Here is a 9775-nt window from a genome sequence, read left to right as displayed (position 1 = left end):
GTGAAGCAGGTTCTATAGAGGAAAGACCAGATAAACTATAGGTAAGAGAGACTAATAGAATGCAGAGGAAGCATTTTTTAACAAGGGATAAAATAATAAAGTGAGGTAGATTAACACAACCATATATGGACAATCTGGCAATAAGTGAGAGTTCCTCTGGTCTTCTTACGCAGCAACCTAATGAACAACGTGCCATAATGGGTTTTACCAGACTCTGAATAACGCAACCACGAGTGAACCAAGGCAACGTTTAAACAATTTATTAGGTTTTACAGGAGTAGATGTGCTCTGGAACCAGGACTATATCAGCAACAGGATTGAGGTCTCACTGAGGGAGAAAAGAGAGGCTTAGAGAAGTCCTGCATAGATGGCAAAAATACTAAACAGTTTCTTTGGTTTTGACTTACGAAGGCAGAACTCTCAGCTAAACCTGGGAGGAATAATGCTGTTCCACGATGGTTGAGGTTGGCAGATGGGTGCAGCTGAAGGGAAAGTGTTTCCAGGTTCTTCAGACTCAGTGTTTCCTTGTTTTTGATCCTTTCCATAAAAGGGGGTATTTCTGTGGGAGGGTGGACAGGCAGGTGGAAGGTTTTCAGAAGCAGGTGAACTCTAGAACCCTGGGTCCGGGGAGGAGGCAGCGTGGAGGCTCACAGCTGAGACATCGAGGCATGAATTACCTTGATCCTCAGAAGAACATGGCAAGAATTAACTGGAGGCACAAAAGACCACAGAATCTCCGTCAAAAAACATCTTCCTAAGAGCCAGAGGAGAAAACACAAAAAGTCAGTAATCAGTTGAAATAACCGCAGAGCAGCAGAGGTCTAGCTGTTTACCACGCTATGTGAGACAACGAGCAGACGCCTCCCTCTGGTTCTCCACTCCTCTTAAAGCCCAGGTTGATTGCTCCCTGATGAGCAACAGCTGCGCAGAAGCACCTGCCAGTCACACCCCGAGTAGAAGGAAAGAAACACAGCACAAAAACACAGCCTGCACCCAGCCTGCACACAACCACCGTGGGTGGATATGACATGATGAGCTTTAGTGGAGGAGGAACGGCTCTGCCCTCCAGGATGGGAGGGGAAAACATGACAAACAAACCTGGAACAGCATCAGGATCATGACAAAGTGTTTATAAATTACACAGAAGAACACCATTAGGGTTCAAAGCATATGGTATTAATAAAATTATTCTCCAACATCAATCAAGCGGTTTGAAATTGGTTGCATTATGAGACACTATTTAATCCAAAACACACCCCAAAACCACAAACCATTACTAAAAGCTCAGGACAGCTTGTCTGCAGAGCATCCCACCTCCATCACCAGGGTCTCTTTAGCTGCTGTCATGACTCGGCTCGGATCCCGTTTACTCAACCAACGTTTCTGTTTGTTTCCCTTCAGACAGGTCTGCTGTCCAGTCATTGCCAGTTTAATTAGAGCTGTTCAGGGTTAGAAAAAAAAAAAAAGAAAAACAGTGCTGTGACATAACACCAGACTGTGAAATCCTCTTATTGTCCTGTCTCGTGGCCTGCTCTTTTTCATACTGCTCAGCGCCAAAGCCGAGATAACAGTCCGGGCAGACCTGCGTGAGGCAGCACTCGCATATATTTTGGGGATTCACAAATGGACCACTGTAGAAAGTCAGCGTAGCGTGATGGCAGCGACAGCCTAATATTTTACAGTCACAACATTTAGTTCTGCTCACTTTCATGGTTCCACAGTTCAGCACTGAACTGCAGCAGAGGGTGTATTGTTAGTGTGAGTCGATCATCTATTTCTGCTACTGTGCCCCTGTGATTGCTATTGATTTGAAAAGGGCAGGAAATAGTGAGGCTTGGTCATCTAACGTGTGGGAGTGAGTGAAACTGCTAGATTAGATTCTACTCTTATTTGCTTTAAAAAGGTGCACTCTGCTGCAGCTGGCTTAAAGGGATAGTTCATGTTTTTTGGAGTAAGGATTTCTTCAAAGGTTATAAGCATATTATATCTTACTGCTCTGAGACGGAGTAGATAACTCTCTTGGCAACTTTATTCACCATAAGTCAAGATCCTGAAGCTAACGGCTAGTGCCATTGGGGCGAAGAAGAAATTGGATTTCTACTGTCTTAAGCAACTGAAATCTCCAAACATCACAGCAATTCGTGCTAAAGCTATTTTATGAACCTCAATCATGTTTGCATTTGATGGTTATGTACACAGAAGTCAATGATTATTGATGCTGGAAATGGAGGCAGGAGACAGTGGGACATAAAAAAGCATGTCCAGAAGGACCTACTGTTAGATACATTTAGTTAAAATTTGACTGTGTTGTTTTACTCACCAAAATCTAAAATTATTTTTCAAACCGCTTACAATCCTAAATCCAAGAAGAGGAACTCCCGAACCTCCAACATCTGTGTGAAGATGACAACAGCCAGTGCTTCCCTAGAAAGACAACTTTGATGCTGGGTCAAACAAATGTTGTGGACATTTTCTCTCTGTCCACATAGTTAAGGAATGAGACGTTCAGAACCGCAGGTCAAGGGACCTAGTCCGGTGCACTGAGTCAACACAACAAGATGCAAGGCTAAGAGTAACATGTCTCATCAATATATCTCAGGCTCTTTTTGAGGCATCAGAACCTTTTGGACCGTAAGGGCCATCTTCTGGTGAATTCTTCAGTTGTGTTCAACTGTGTTTCAAGATTTATTAATCAACCAAAAGAAAACAACTGCGCCCATATTCTCCAACATTCTCAGAGTCCTCTCAGAGAGCTCCTACCTTAGCCTAAAAAATCCTGCCAAGGACTCCTAGCTTAGGAGTCAGTTCTCTGCTGAGAGCAACTCGGAGCGAGGAGATGACAGAAATTCCTATATTAGTGAGGAGGTGTGGTTGACCACGTTGCTAGGTGTGATGCTGTCTTCCAAGAGCTATGATTGGTTGTAACAAATGTGCTCCTTGTAATCTATAGAGAGAAAGTAACTGATCATAGAATTTAGATAGGATTAAGAAATGTGTAAATCATGATGATAAAACTCAGAAAACATATGCATAATTGTCACACAGCATCAAAATGTTTGAATGTAGCTTATTTACATGCTCACCATTATTTTGATTTGCTTATTATTATGTTTACTTGTCATGTTGGTCATTTTCCTACAGATAGATAGATAGATAGATAGATAGATAGATAGATAGATAGATAGATAGATAGATAGATAGATAGATAGATAGATAGATAGATAGATAGATAGATAGATAGATAGATAGATAGATAGATAGATAGATAGATAGATAGATAGATAGATAGATAGATAGATAGATAGATAGATAGATAGATAGATAGATAGATAGATAGATAGATAGATAGATAGATAGATAGATAGATAGATAGATAGATAGATAGATAGATAGATAGATAGATAGATAAATAGATAGATAGATAGATAGATAGATAGATAGATAGATAGATAGATAGATAGATAGATAGATATAGATAGATAGATAGATAGATAGATAGATAGATAGATAGATAGATAGATAGATAGATAGATAGATAGATAGATAGATAGATAGATAGATAGATAGATAGATAGATAGATAGATAGATAGATAGATAGATAGATAGATAGATAGATAGATAGATAGATAGATAGATAGATAGATAGATAGATAGATAGATAAATAGATAGATAGATAGATAGATAGATAGATAGATAGATAGATAGATAGATAGATAGATAGATATAGATAGATATAGATAGATTATTATTTTTTTTGACTGTCTAGGGGGTGGACCTTTGCACGATCAAGCCAGTAGCGTTTTATTAATTCACTGTTGCTAATTGTCCGGGGAATATCTCTCCTTTCTCTCAATCTTTCCGTCATCTTCTCTGCTTAAGACAATTATTAAGCTTATTAAAAGTCCTCCTCACTACTTTTAACATTTATTCACTTTAGGAACTCTCACTTAAGGACTAATGCCTGGTTCACACAGCAGGATTTGTATGCCAATTTTTGACCCAATCTTCCCCTTCCGACATGCCCCGATCATCCTGATGGCTCTTGTTCCGGTACCAAAGAAAACTCACCCATCATTCCTTAATGACCATAGACCTGTTGCCCTGACATCTCACATCATGAAGGTCCTAGAGAGACTCCTGTTGGCCCACCTGAGTCAGCAAACCATTTGGACCCCCTTCAGTTTGCTTATCGCTATGGAGTTGGAGTTGAAGGTGTCATCATACACCTGCTTCAACAAACCCACTGTCATCTGGACAGCATAGGAGCACCACAGGGGACTGTACTCTCACCATTCCTTTTCACTATGTACACCTCAGACTTTCAGTACAAGACAGACTCCTGTCACCTGCAGAAATATTCTGATGATTCTGCAGTCGTGGGGTGGATCAGAGATGAAGTTGAGTACAAGAAGCTGAGGTACAGGGAGCTGGTGGACCGCTTTGTGGCATGGTGTAGAAACAATCATCTGTTGTGATTATAAAGATGAATATATTATTTAATATTAACACTTAAATATTTTATGAAATAATATTTCTTAAAATACAAGAATTTATTAACAAAAATAAGTCAACTCAAAGTCAAACATATTTCAATCAACAAACTCTTTACTATGCTAAAACAACTAAACTACCAAGAAGAATTAAAGAATAAGGAAGACTAATTGGCTATGTACAATATAAACAAGTTGATTAAAGATGGTTGAACCATGACCGGAGTGATGCAATATTAACATGCAATGTTATTTATGTTTGAGAACCAAGGATTATCTCAATTCTTGGAACTAACTTAGGAAATAATTGGTATACCTTTTAACAACCATTCATAATGCAAGATCAGATAAAATATTATTTTAATAAAAGAATAATTTAAAGAATGATTTTCTGAATAAAACCAACATTCTGGATGACCAATTCTCAACAGTGTTTAATTAACTGCCTTTATTTATTCAAATAATATTTAAAGAAATATTAATAAGGAAATAGTAAAATAATATTTAAGGAAATATTATTTTGAATAAGAACCAAATCTTTGAAAAATGGGGCTTAGTGTGTTTAATTAGCTGCATTTATTTATTGAAATAATATTTATGGAAACATTATTATGGAAATATTAAAATCATATTTAAGGAAATATTATTCTGAATAAGAACCAAACGTTTCTGGATAAATGGGGCTTAATGGTGTTTACTTGGTTATCAAGTTTAGAAAAATAATATTTAGAGAAATATTATTTCCTAGATTGAAAACTAACAACCTTTTTGGGTAAATGATCTTAGCAGGCAAGCACGTGTTCTTAGCTGTTAAAGCTAACAAAAGAAGCTTATAGCTTATCATCAGAATCAAACACATATACCTTTAAAATACCGTTAATAAAAGGGTTGAAATGCATTTCAACCTGGAAAGACTCACAAAGAGAAGACAGGGATGTAATTAGAAAGTTTTATTAGTGAATGTTTATATCTTTGGCGCTCGGACCCCAGTGGAAGACGTGAAATCTGAGAATGACATGTCCTTGAAAGAACATCTTAGGGTTAGATTTAAAGATGTCTTCCCCCGGGATCCGATCCTGGTGGTGGAGTGGAGGCCTGAGGAGATTTGGAAGGAGTTTGGAAGCCAAACGGTGGAGATGGGTTGGAGGTGGGTTAAAGTTCAGCTGAAGAATGGAGGGTTCCATGGACGAAGATCTTTTAAAGTGAAGCCTTGAAGGATGATTGGCCGGGGAGAAATGCGGACTTGACGCTCATTGGTGGAGCATGCCGCATGGAGGAGTAATCAGACGAAGCTGGAGGTAATGATGAGTTTTCCATGTTGAATTTTCGTTTAAAACTCCATAAGCGTGGACGGCGCGTTATGGCCGATCTTTTGTTATTAAAATCACCACTTAAATAAAGTTTGTCATAGCTTTAAAAAAAAAACACAAACACAGAACACATAAACTGAGCTCATGTGCTGAGCAGATAATCTGCTAGCACTAAGATGGCTGAGTTTTCAACACAACAAAACCAAACGTCATAAAATGAACATTGTTAATATTATTTCATTCTAAACTACTTCTCTCTGCCCAAAACACAACCTCTTACGTGAACCGTGCTGAGGAAAAGTTGTCCGGGCGATGAAGTTGAAGAAAGCATCCACAGTGAACAAAGGGTTAACTTGCGGCTAAGGGGGGGGTGGCTGTATGTTACTGCTGTAACCACGGTGATGTGGTCCCGTTGTCCTTCCTTCAGACCGGGAAAACTGCTCCACTCGGCGTCGTAGAGACAGGATCTCTGCTGGGAACTGTCTGGAACACAGTTTGCTTCTGTAGACCTCTGAGAGAAAAGTCAAGCCACGCTTGTACCTTAATTACCCCGTTCATGAATGAATACCTGATACACAAACAGCAGTTCATTCCTACTTAACTTGGTGCATATGATCGCATCATCGTATGACACTCTTCGGATCCAGTTTGAAGAATTATGTCTGTTTGCCATCAAAGAGACATTAGCGTGCTGTGTCTCTCCTTCCAGTTCCGCTGGGGACCTGCGTGGAAGAGGTCAGTTTGTTGCCATGCAGAGGTTTTATTCCAACACTGGTGTCACCGGAAGTCCGCTGTTATTCCCTTCTTGTTCCTGGCTGTGCTGGAAGTAGGTTAATGCAATTTATTTTGAAAGTTCCAGAAAAATTCTTACTGGTCTTTAATGTTGTAACTCATGGCTGGGGTCCCAACACATCTCATCTTGAAAGTGAATAAAACAATGATTAGATGGCTGATAGAGATGATTGTAGATTTTAACAGAGTAGATTTTAAGACTACATCAGACACTATTTCCATCATGGGAGACGAAGTGGAGGTGGTGGAGGAGTATAAATATCTCGAAGCCATCTACAAGAAGGGACAGTGCAGACTGTACTTCTTGAGGAAGCTTAGGACGTTCGGAGTTTATAGCAAGATGCTGCATATCTTCTATAAGTCTGTTATGAAGAGTGTGATCTCTTCTACCATCATCTGCTGGGGTAGCAGCATCAGAGCCAGGGAGTTAAAAAAGCTCAACAAGCTGATAAAAAAGACTGGCTCTGTTCTGGGGACTCCTCTAGAACCTCTGGAGATCATTGTGGAAAGAAGGATTCTTCATAAAAGGAAGAACATTATGGAGAACCCTGAGTATCCTCTTCATGAGACTGTCCTACAACAACAGAGTGTCTTCAGTCTGAGGCTTCTTCAGATCTACTGTAAGACAGACCTCTACAGGAGATCCTTCCTACCCACAGTTATCAGCATCTACAACAACTTTGGGAAGAAACCTGCATAATATGAGCTACAACAACACTTGATTTCCCTTTGGGATGAATAAAGCATAATTGAAGTGAATTGAATTGAACTGAATAGAATCTCACACTACAAAGGCAACCGACAGCTCCATGTGCCGCACAAGGTGCCTTTTTTTTCCACTTGCCCCCCAAAATGTCTGTGCACACCACTGAGTATAGTAAAGAGTTTGTTAATTGAAATATGTTTGACACTGAGTTGTTTTTGTTAATAAATTCTTGTATTTTATGAAATTGTGTACATTTATTCCATTGTGTGTGCAGAGTTTTGCTGTTCAGTAATGCCAGAGCTAGGCTCACCCCTTTCACTATTGCCCTAATAACACCACCTTATTGGGCTAGTATTTACTGGACAGAATTAATATTTCATTTAAAATTAAATAATATAATAATTAAAATAATCACAACACAATCGGGCACTGCCTTACCTCAATCTAAATAAAACACTTAGAAGTTTTGATGGTAACATGACAATGTGAAGAGGTTCAGGGGTAGGATTGCTTTTGCAAGGCACCGTAATATGTGTGAATGATTCAAGACAACTTCTGTAAGGGAACTAGTGTTTTTTTTAAAGGAGAACATCCCTGGTCTTATTTGAGCCTTTGAAGTTGTCTGTTTCTAAAACGTTCTTCATGTTACAGAGAGAGAAAGCAACTCTAAAGAGCTCTAGAACAGTGTTGGACATAAAAGGGGACAAATGAATAAGCTATGCATGGATACTAGTTTTATAGTGAGGAAAACCTAAATTCTATGTTAATAAAATTCTGCAAGTCTGAGGAGTTATCAGGCAAAACATAATGACTAATTTAGCAACACTGGATGCATTTCCTATTAGCTCATTGCATCAGCTAAAAGAGAAATTGTCCCTTTTGTCAATGTGTATTAATGAGACAAACAAGGATAATTATTTTATACAGTGACATGCATTTTCCATTGAGCCTGGCACTAAGTATAATGCGCTGTTGATTCATGTTGGTGCCGCTGTAGAACGGAAACTTAGCTCCGTCATTTGCTTCAGTCAGATGAAATAACAAATGTTGCTCATGCAAAGTTTGCCACTTCAAATGTGAGGAATTTCAGGCTTTGTAATGATTGCCTTGAGGGCTTTAGAGCTGATTATGAATGGCATATCTTTAGCTTCTAAAACTCCCATGTTTTCTTCAGTACAGCAACAAAGAAACTGGAAACAATTAGCTCAGGTTACGCAGTTTGGCCTTCAGATGTTTACTGGTTAGGTTTACAGATCACTTTAGGTCCATGGTTGTAAATCTCTGAATACACAAGTATTCACAGCCCTTAAACCTTTCACGTTTTGTCATGTTATAACCACAAACTATTTTATTGTAGTTTTAAATGATGCACCAAAGAAAAAAAGCGATGTAACGTGAGTGGGTGATTAAAAGGCCTTGCTTTATCCATGACTCACACTAACCGTCCCACAGTAACACATCAGTTTTGTCTTTAGGATTTCCTCCAATTAGGCTCCTTTTATGTTGGTTTTGTTCAATTGTAGACATTACAATTGGTCGCCAGGAAAAGTAAAACTAAACAGGCACATTTGCTTTATCTGAGTGGAAGACTATAGCAGAAATGTAGCGTGAAGCAGCCTTTGAACTTGAACTTTGAGCCTTTCATCTCCAAGGTGATTCTGCTTTCCTCTCACTTCAGATGGCCTGCTGAATTTTACTATTCAGTTTCAATAAGCCCCTACTTCTGCCATAATACTGCATCTTTCTTAGTGTTTCACTAGTTTTTTTTTTTGTTTGTTTTTTTACAATGATACTGTTTACTGTTGATATAGAAAGGCAAACATGGTGAATATATCTGATTCTAAATGAGAGAATAGCTTTGCCGTTAGCAATCCAAACTTTTTTCCCCTCATTCTCCTGAGTTTTATTCTCTACTCTTAGTTCTTCTTAATTAAGTTATGAACCAATTAAACTGCTACCTGCCACTTTAGTAGCAGGCGACGTAACAAGCTTCACTTCACATTGCTAGACTTTTACCAGCACTTATTATTTAGCAAATATCACATAACTACATAATGTTTTTGTATTTCATTTATTAAAAATTTTGATAAAATGATAGATGACTAAGGATATTTGATGCTTTAAAAGAGAAGTCGTGCACAAGTAAAACCGATGATTTTGCAGCTGGAAGTCAGAACCACCATAAACATAATTACTATAACAATGGATGTAATTATTGTTCCAATATTCAGGATGTGTCCGCTGTATTCTTAAGGTACAGTTGTTTGAAATATCGTTGATCAAATATTCAAAAGCTGTTTACTGCCATGTTAAGGGGGGAGAAAGCAGAAAGTGAAAGGCCAGATGAGATGGAGGGGAAAGGTCGAGAATAAAACACTGGATAGAACCAGAGGATAGAACAAGGAAACACTGAGTAACATCCAAACAAAAACCTTCAAGACCACTTAAGAACAGACCCACAAGGGGAAATCTCTG

General features: G+C 38.6%; 1 long non-coding RNA gene across 1 annotated transcript; it reads right to left on the bottom strand.

The window, feature by feature from the left end:
* Nucleotides 1-256: 256 nt before the first annotated feature.
* On the bottom strand, nucleotides 257-1486 carry LOC124882527. Its single transcript, XR_007041922.1, has 3 exons — nucleotides 834-1486; nucleotides 408-754; nucleotides 257-328 (listed from the first exon to the last, which is right to left on the bottom strand). It is a non-coding gene; the product is annotated as an uncharacterized LOC124882527 (long non-coding RNA).
* Between the last annotated feature and the right edge of the window lie 8289 nt (nucleotides 1487-9775).

This window comes from Girardinichthys multiradiatus, chromosome 15, assembly GCF_021462225.1.
Source record: "Girardinichthys multiradiatus isolate DD_20200921_A chromosome 15, DD_fGirMul_XY1, whole genome shotgun sequence".
NCBI lineage: Eukaryota > Metazoa > Chordata > Actinopteri > Cyprinodontiformes > Goodeidae > Girardinichthys > Girardinichthys multiradiatus.
The sequence above is the reverse complement of the archived record's forward strand: the minus strand, read 5'-3'. Positions and strand labels throughout refer to the sequence as shown.